A 9,919-nucleotide genomic window follows, 5' to 3' on the forward strand; every position below is an offset into this window, starting at 1 on the left:
GAGTTTCATAAATAGCGCTTCAGCTTTAGCTACTGCAAGCTTCGGGCAGTATCAATAAAAATACATGAGACGCTAGGAGGCTCACGCAGCTAAAGTTGTTGCGCATGCGCAAAACCTAAGTCGCCTTCTGGCCTCCATGAGTTGGAGTGCGCTCTTACCGGGAGTGCGACTTTTTATTTATTTGTTATAATACCCTCAAGGCCCATCGGGTAATACAAAGGGGGTGAACAGATAAGCAGAATATGCGAAACAAACATCAAAATCGGTAAAAATATCCTCAAGGTTACTGCATCTAAATAAATTGTGACAGCTACAAGTTTGGACATCAAAAAAACCTGACGATGAAGTGGGTGACTGACACGAAAGTGCACTCGATCCGTGCATAAAAGAGAATATTTCACATTTTTTATATAAAAAAACATTCGATGAAACGGCCGTCAGCGATTCGATGAAACGGCTTTCGATGAAACGGCGTTCGATGAAACGTCCTTTTTTTCGATGAAACGGCGTTCGACAAAACGGCGTTCGATGAAATGTCCGGGAACCGGTTCCAGTCCAGGTGTAGCCCGAAACCATGTTGGCTGACACTTTGTGCAGCTTTTGACTCTGTAGAATTTGAAAACTAAAAAAAAACAAAAAGCAGAAACGTTCAATCTGAGCATAAAGCTGATAATCAGAGTATCATTATATTTTATTTCGTGTGCTCTCCTGGCAGAGCATCGTTTTATTATAAGCGTGCTGCCCTGGCAGTTAAATGCTTTTCGTGAATAAACCTTCAACTAAGCGTAAGTGTGCAAATGAGCTGGTGTGAATGGCACATTACCGAAACCCCCGGACAGCCGGTAAAAAAACGACAGACGTTCAAAAGTGTTTTAAGTGTCGGTCCTTTACCTCCAGTATCATGTTTTCTGACAGGTACATGAGTAAAACTTTTCAGTAAGTCGCATACCCATTTGTTTTTATACCAATGGTTTTTATTTCTAGTAATTTGGCTCCACCCTAAAGACTGTTTCTTAAGTGACTACCTTAGTCTTAACAAATGTAAGGTAAAACATCTACAAAGCACTGTTATGCCTCAAAACTCGATACAGAGAAACTCAATGAAACGGCCCTAAGCGATTCGATGAAACGGCGTTCGATGAAATGGCGTTCGATGAAATGTCCATTCATTCGATGAAACGGTGTTCGATGAAACGGTGTTCGATGAAATGTCCGCTAGCCGTCCGCAATGCCTGCTGGAAAGCTCAGCTATTTGAACTTCCAAACGTGTATTTACACAAAAATATCCATGCAGCAAAAAGTCTCTGCACCGAAAAGTCCGTGCTCAGAAATGTCGGCACCGAAACGACCTACACCGAAACTTCCTACACTGAATTGTTCGGATCCCCAGTCTGAAGAATCCAACAACCGTGCGAATAAAGACAGAGCCATTTGACTCTCCTTGTATTTTTCTAAATTTGTAAAACGCCAAGTATCCGGGTTCATCAGAGATTTAAGCCATAACTGCAGCGACTGGCGGCTTCATAATAATATATAAAAACAAAACTTATGCAATCTTTCACAAGAGCAGTCGTTGACACAGGGCGCTCTCCCACTACCCCATGCCTCCCGCGCTTGGAAATATTGAATTAAAAAAAAAAGGAAGAAGCAATACTGGAACGGGGTGAGTGTGATTCATGCTGAAAGCGAGGAAGGGGGAGGGGGGGTGCACTTATCATTCTTCTTTGTTCAGTATACCAGGAACTCTGTGATAACGTTATTCCCGTTCAAGGTTTTCGAAACGCACAATGGGTCGCTTTAGAGCCTGCTTGCGGAATTCCTTCGGGTCGCTGAGGGGGGGCTTGATGGAAGTAGGACATCCGGACGCTACAAGCTGTTCCAGCAGATGCACTGCTGTGAGGGTTTCATATGACTTCTCGCTCCTTGGCGCGCATCGCTGCGCCAAATCCGAATGCCACGTGTCACTTTTCCCAGCACTGAGTCACCTCCGATGTCTCATGGTATCGAGGCGCTCGAGGGGGAAGGGGGGGAGAGGAGTCGCCACTGCGTTCTTTCTTGTGTTTGGGTTCAATGTTTCAAGCCCAAGTCTAAATAACGGGGAGGCTTGGGAGAAAGCTTCGAAAACCAGACAGCTTCTTGTGCAAATCGTGATTGATTTGAGCCTGAGCTACGAACTACGTGCATAATGAAATGTCCGAAAATATTTGTACCTTTTTTTTTATCCCTTTCATCGCCTCATCTAAAACTTTCTGGTTTTCTCGTGCGTAAATGACATCTTTAAAACAATTGTGATCTTGGGTGTTCCCTACTTTAGAGAAGCTTAGTAGCACAAGTGTGACACAAATAGGCGGCGCACACCAAGTCACTGAGCCAGAAACTTTCTGGTTGTCGCGGGGTAGTCAGCACTGCATAGTGTATACGCGTGTTTGTCCTCATGCGACTACCATTATATTGCCGGAGAAAAGCAGTTCTTTTCTTGGTCCTGACATTTAATTGAAAATATGGCATAGAATATAGTTGTCCTTCGATGCAAAAGGAACTATTTCCGAAAACGAGAAACGATCTCCAAATACTATTTTAAAGCATTCAATTAAACGGCTTTGATCAAATGGCGTTTGATTCAATAACGTTCGATTAAATGGCTTCGATGAGACGGCGGTCGATGAAGTGTCCGGACCCAATCACCAGCATTAATTTGAAATACGAGTTAACCTTTCCTACCTTGCTCAGTCCACGGATAAAACCACCTCATCTGGTTGGTTGCTAATATCAATGACCTAACTTTATTATAAATGCCATCAGTGACGTTTTTGCGGTGGCCCGTGACCTGCTTCTTTGTTTCTGTTTATTATTAGTAATTATTTGTTACAGATGTACAGACTATTTTGGCAGTGTATTTACCTTCCGCTCTATAACGACTTCGGGCCACGAGAGCGCATTCGATAAACAAGTACACAAAAGTAGTAATTGGGGTCGCGTTGTCAACTCCATCCCTTGCTTAATCATGTATACAATGCGTAGGAAGAAACGCGTTGATAGCAATATAAGGGGAGAAGTTTGGAAAATTGTTAGGCGGGCGTTGGTTTTTAAAAGCCGGGGATCTTGAAGATGTGTAACAAAACGCGGGGGTTTGCGGCAGGGGTATGGAAACGGGGCTTTCGGATTTGGATTATTTCTTAAACTAATCATGGAATGGGGCAAAATCGTAAATGTCGGCGAGGAGCACTTTATTCTGTCAGGAAGACCCGGCTTGCTTTTGTAAGTAAACGACCGTTGAAACATAACAGACATACACTGTATTCTCCAGTAGCTTCGAAAAGCCACGTTACGTTCTCCGCTCAAACCGTGACATTGAACTTTAAAAATACGTGGAACAGAAAAAACGACCAGATAGAAAAGCTACACGGACTGAGTGTATCTCCGTTTCACCATAACTTGGTAAACGGCGAAAGCTACGATCCCCGTTGGCCAATCAGAGCAAGGGAGCGACGCACGAGACAGCTCTCCGTGGGAGGGTCGTGTTTCTATGGCACATCGTCAAGTGCTTTGCTCCGATGCCCCGATTGGCTCACGAGGGTCGTAGCTTTATATCCTGTCTTCAAAGGACTGGCTCTCACAACGCTTGAACGAGCACTTAACCCCTCGCCTTGTCCTGTGCGGAAGGTACTCCGTGATAATGGTTTTGTCCGGTTCGACATTCTGACAATATACAATGACACTTTTGTGAGCTGCTTGGAGATGTCTTCGGGGTAATCCGAGAAGTCAGACATACTGCTTTGGTACAAGATTATGTTCTGTATACCCAGGGATGGACCACACCGGACGCTGCAAGTCGTTCCAGCCAATGCAGCGCTGCGAGCGCTTCATTTGGCCTCGTGCCACACTCAGCGCATGTCACGTGTCACACACTCGGAACTGATTTACCTCCGATGGCTCGTAGCGTCCGCTGCGGTCCATTTTAAGGTAGAACGGATCGTAACAGAGTACGCTGCTTTGTGTTTGCGAATAATGGATCGCTTAGAGTGGTTCACTGGTAAATCCTGCTTGAGTTCAGCCTGAGCTCGCAAACTCTGGACACAATAAAACTATGTGGCGTAGAAATAAAAGCTTCTGAAAATGTCGGTATCGTTTTTCTTTTTTTACTTGTAACTTTTTTGTTATTGCTTGGGACCGAGTTCGGCCCTGGAAGCTGTTTGCCGCACTGTAAATTTGTCCAGTTATTAGTGAGTGTAATGATTTTTATGTAGGTGATAGGCCCTCTTGGGAAGAACATATCAGAAATAGTTCAATGCTATATCTTGAAGACATTGCCAGATAACAACTCACAAATATTGGGAAAAAATGTCAAAGTTGCCTAGTTCGTGTATTTCGAAGCGCTGCATTTCGCATGGAGACAAAATAATGCAACATGTTAATGGAACACCACGCGATATAGTGTAAAATATTTTCCTCGAGAAAAAAAAGAAAAACGAAGTTTTTTTTTAATGGCACGCTGAAGTTGGGGAACTTTTCACATTGAAGCACGTTTGAAGCATTGTAAATATTTTCAGTTATAAAACTCGAGTAAAAAAATATTTTTAGATGATTTACCGTTCCGGAAAGAATATACAAAAAAAAATTCAACGCTATATCTAGAAAATCTTACGAGATATGCACTCCTAAACATCAGATACAAATATCAAAGTTACACGCACGCACACACGCACGAAGGTACACAATAACCTGAAAGCCGAATGCAGTGGCTGATGTACGAGTAGTGATCAAACTGTTTCTGCGGTTGACATCATGGGACGTTGCGTTCATGTGGGAGCTGTAAAGGTTAGGTGATCAAAAATGCACAATCATGACAATCAGAGCACATATCTCCAACATTTTTTACCCTCAACAACCTTCTCTCCCCCCCCCCCCTTTTTTTTTCTCGCTCAGAAAAGAAGAAAAGAGAAAGAAGGGAGATCATTTAATGGTGCGACTTTTGCCGACGGTGCACGCGCGCAAAAGTACATGTCAATCGCAAAAGTGTTATTTATAAGATAAAGTACACAGGAAAGTGATTGTCGCTTTAGATGTCATTATAATTGGTTTTAGTAGTGCACCCATACAGAAGCCTAACCACATAGTTTTAACCCAACTACGTGAAAACGATCAGTTCTTTTGTTGACCCGTTCAAGACAGGCAGTTGTTGAAATATTTTAGCAAAGCGAAAACCGGGTATCGGCGCAAATGATAATCTACACGCAAACCCGAGCCCCTGAGACTTCAACAGTGCCTCCGGTATATGTGTGCGTGTGTTCACCTCGATTAGAGAAGTCATTCCAGATATAGTCACGGCAGTCCGGAAAGTCGAAGTGCTTCCGTCGCATTCCAATTAATGCTCGGAGCCTTTATTCTTGGCTGTAGGTATAGGTTAGGTTAGCTCGCACCTCACGCGTGAACCTAAGAACAAACGAGTCCGTCAAAGCATTTTATGCTGCACAGGTTACGCCACCTCATCTTATCGGATATCAGTGATACATTACAATAGACTTGAGTAGCTCTTGCTGTGTTGCAACTTACAAGCACAAGTAGAGAATTAAAGAAAAAAATATTATCTTCTTTTTTTATTTAAAACGAGCTTGCGAGAGCACGGTTATGGTCTCATCTCATATGTTGCGCTGTAGTACAGCATGGCGGCACCGCTGATTCAGATACTTTGGAGTTACTAGCGCATCGTAAAACCTCGTTGTCATCGGCGGCTTCCTGAACAAGGTTGCGGCATGACAGTAATATATTATATTGCGCCTACATTGCACTGTTTGCAACAGCAGACTGATATTTCATTATCGACAAGCAAACTCTACCTGCAAAAATTAAATGTAATACGAAGACAATGCCCATAGTTTTAGTAATCAGTAAAGGCCCGTTCACACTCTTGCAACCGAGTACGACCGAGAAAGACCAGACCGGTTTTTAAGCCTTTTGCGACTTCTTAAGACCGGATGCGATGCAGCGGAGCTGGTCGTAAGAGATCGCAAGAGGCTTAAAAACCGGTTTGGTCTCTCTCGGTCGTACTCGGTCGCAAGAGTGTGAACGGGCCTTAATTTGTAATGTGATATAATTAAATTTTAGTGATTTTTAAGAAAGGAATCGGTAATGTAAAACAGGTAGTTTTGGAAAATGCTTTTGCCATCTCTCGCCTAGAAATCTCAAGAGGGCGACTGTACCAAAGTGATTAACCATTTCGAGAAGAGATAATGAGTTGAGAAAAATTAACGCAATATTGCGTTTGACGGGTGAACTTGTACTTTAAACTTTCGTTTACGGAAAGGTGGAGTTCTAGTCACCGGTGTGGCCACGTGCAATATGACGTCTAAACGCGGCACTGGTCACTAGTTGGATCTCAAAACGCAATATAAAAATGCAAGGAACCGAAAAAAAAAAGAAAAAAAAAAGGCTCTGCTTCGTATTATGGATTTTTGCAGATCTCAATATTTGGAGTTTCGGTCAAATTTCAAAACAAAAACAACGGTCTGACAGCCCCCAGCACTGTTTATTTCAACGTGTGTCCCATTTAGGCAACACCAGGTGGGTTGGGGCAAAAGCACCGGACATGTTAGAGTACGCACGCTGGCATGAATTCCCGTCCCGTAAACACTTTTTGTAAGGCTCGCCACTTCCTCTTCAAGTACCCAGGGTCACAATACACTCTGTAGGGGTCTAGGAGAACTCGTCACAAGCCAACTCGTCGCAGCCAACTCGTCATAGGTAAACTCGTCAAATAGGGCAAGTCGTCATGGGGCATCTCGTACACGGGGAAGTCGTAACAGAGGGCAACTGGGCATTTGTCCATTTCGTCACAATTTACCTTTTTCGCCGATCTTGCGTTTGCAATTCGGCTTCGATAACCGAAGAAAAATAGTAATTTGCAACTAAAAAAATAAAAGCACAACATGGTCTTGTATAGATTTTTCTCAAAAAGAGCTCCTGTTGCCATCTCGAAGAGTTTGCGCATATGGCGTGTGCTTTGCTCGCTTTCCGAAGCGGCAAACACGCACGTGCTGTGCTGTTAATATCGCACGCTGGGCCGTATCTGGGGATGGTATATTGTCGGGGACAAGTAAAGAACGCGCACATGAGCTTCCGCCGTGGTTTGGTTGGGCGTGCGCGCTCATGCTATCAAGGGAAGCAAATTCATTGGCCCATGACCGCCTGTAATAACCACTCTGAAACATGAAAATATTGGGTCTAGGAGAACTGATCACAAGTGAACTGATCATAAGTAAACACTTCAAGTAGGGCAAGTCGTCATGGTGCATCTGAGGATGATGGCTGTTGCCTTTGTAATGCTTTCTACGTCTACAGACCCAGTACACAGCGTCGGGGTCTTTTCGGCTAAGCGTATAAGAATACCCTTCGCACAGCATGGGAGCGTCACGCTGGGTTTTAATTGGGTCCACCATACGAAATGCGGTCGTGCTCTCTGAAGGTCCGCACATTTCGCGCCTATATATAGACGCTTTCAGCGCGCGCCAGATTGTGCCGCCATAGCCGACCTTCTCTTGTCCTACCGAGATGCCGAGCCACTCAAGCGGGCGTTGACGAGCCTCCACAAGGGCCTATGCTGGGAAGAAGGACACAGTAACACTTAAAATGGCAATGACCTGTCCTGCTGGGGTAATGATGAAGTGGACCGAACGGAATAAGTGGTAATATAAACTGAAGGTCGGTTATGGCGGCGCCCATGCACAGCTGCCTGAAAGCGTCTATATACATATTCGAAGCCACTTCGAACGAAAAAAACCCTTTGGAGTAGATGTAGAGAAAAGAGGAGACGCCCCCAAAGGCGAAACCTAACTGCTACACTTCCTAGCATCCTGGTGAGGAAATCTGCACACCGGACCCCTGTTTTGTAATTGCATAATAAGTTCCCACCTAGCAAAGCTTCCGAAAAGGGTTTAATAACAAAGGGACGTCGTAAGCAAACATAACACCAAAACGCCGACCACAACCGCCCCCTGCAAACAAGCAAAAGGAGAGGCCAAGTTTGAAACTGCGACAAGTTTGATGCGACCACTTTCCATAATAAAGCCCCCTCCCCCCCCCCCCCCCCCCCGCCCCCGCCCCTTGCCCTCCCCATATATATATTAAAAAAAAAGTTTGTGGCGAACTTCCCAAGGACGAGAAGGTCACTGCGACCACCTTCCCTACTACGAGTTTACCTAAAACGAGATGCCTCTTTGACCAGTTCACCTATGACCAGTTTCCCCGTGACGACTTGGTTGTGACGAGTGGGCCTGTTCCCACTCTGTAGTACCGTATTTTTCGGTCTATATAAGTTTAAAAGTTGGAAATTCACCCGATGCGGACTATCTACAGGTGCGGACAATACAATGATGTAATTTTTCTAGATCCTTCACTATGACAATCGTGAAGGATTTTATGAGTAACGACTATACTAATGTTGATTTACGTACGATAAAGCTTCATCGTGAGCTAATACAGTAGGCGTTTGTCAAGGTCTGCTGAGTATGATACTTTTTACGTTCGGACTAGGTGCTAAGTGCGGGCTTTGCACTGGGTGCCGTTTGTGTAGCGGGTGCGGACTATCTAAGCAAGCACTTTTATTTTTGACGCAAAATATTTCCGGTCCGGGCTATAGTCCGGAAAATGCGGTAGTTCCTTCGAACTCTAGGGTTCTTGGACGATGGCCCTTAGCCTATGCCCATCCTCACATGGCCTTGGGTCACTTTACATGGACGGCAGAAGCAGTCAAATGCTCGGAGTAGCCAAGCATGCTTATCGCAAAACAAAACAAAAATTCAGAGACAAAACGAGAGGCCAGGCTCTGAAATGCTGCAGAAAGGGGAGATCGGTTTCGGGCGCTTCTCTGGTATCGCCGGAGGAAAGGGGTCGCTGTGCCTCCCGCCGCAAATCGCCCATTATGCGCTTAGCTTGGCTTATCTGCCCCGAGATGCAGCAACAAAAGGAGTCTCCCCGCTGTCAAGTCAACTGTGGGAGAGGAGGAAATGGGAAGTGTGGCGAGGGGAACTTTTTTCTGGTGAAAAATATTCTGCAGGTTGGTCTTTGAGCGCCGCGTGGTGGGAAGTTTTGAAACTAGCCCGAATGTCTCGGAATCTTGGCCTTGTGTGCCTCATTTAGCCTCCTCACACTTGCCCGTTACGCCAACAGGGCAAATAGTCAAAACTTGTTATAAATTTATGTGCAGAAGCAGGGCACATAATGATGGCATGCAATCAGTCAGTAAAGACAAGTAAGTACCCAGGACGAAACTTTACATGGCAAGAGATGAAATCGCAGTGAAACGCGACGAAAAATAGGAATGCAACGCATTCGCCAAGGCGTGGAGGGGGGAGGGGAGCGACGAGCTGAAGCCTCTTAGCCGAACGCTGACGAAGCGCTCGTGTCCAACTTTTTGCGCCGCGCAGGCCTTCACTTGGTGACGTCATAGCTCCATCACCACAGCCTTGTTACATAGGAGGCGTTGTCAAAAAAAGAAAACATAAATAAATAGAAAAAAAGACAGAGAGAGATGGAAAAAGGGGGAGGGGTTGGGGGAGGGGGGGATCGGGGGGAGTGCGCGGTGGGTGCGTGCGTGACGGCGTTTGACCGTTCCGGTAGCTCCGAGACTCAGCCTTGGTCCGGTGCGTGAACACAATGGCGCGCTGAATGGGCGGCAATGAATGCGACGCGGTAAACGGTTGGACACGTCCTCCCGTCCGACATACAGTCCTGACAAAATAGAGTGAAAGAGAGAGAGAGAAGGGGCCGGGAGGGGGGAGAAAGACTAGATGTTTTATTTGCACCCAAAAATAGAAAGGAAAAAAAAAAAAAACAAAAAAAAACACCGGGCTGTGATTAGGTACGTCATGAACCTGAAGTTTGACCTTTCGGAAATTTTAACGAGAATTTTGACGGAAGTTTT

The sequence above is a fragment of the Ixodes scapularis genome, unplaced genomic scaffold (genome assembly GCF_016920785.2).
Source record: "Ixodes scapularis isolate PalLabHiFi unplaced genomic scaffold, ASM1692078v2 PGA_scaffold12__126_contigs__length_90152505, whole genome shotgun sequence".
NCBI lineage: Eukaryota > Metazoa > Arthropoda > Arachnida > Ixodida > Ixodidae > Ixodes > Ixodes scapularis.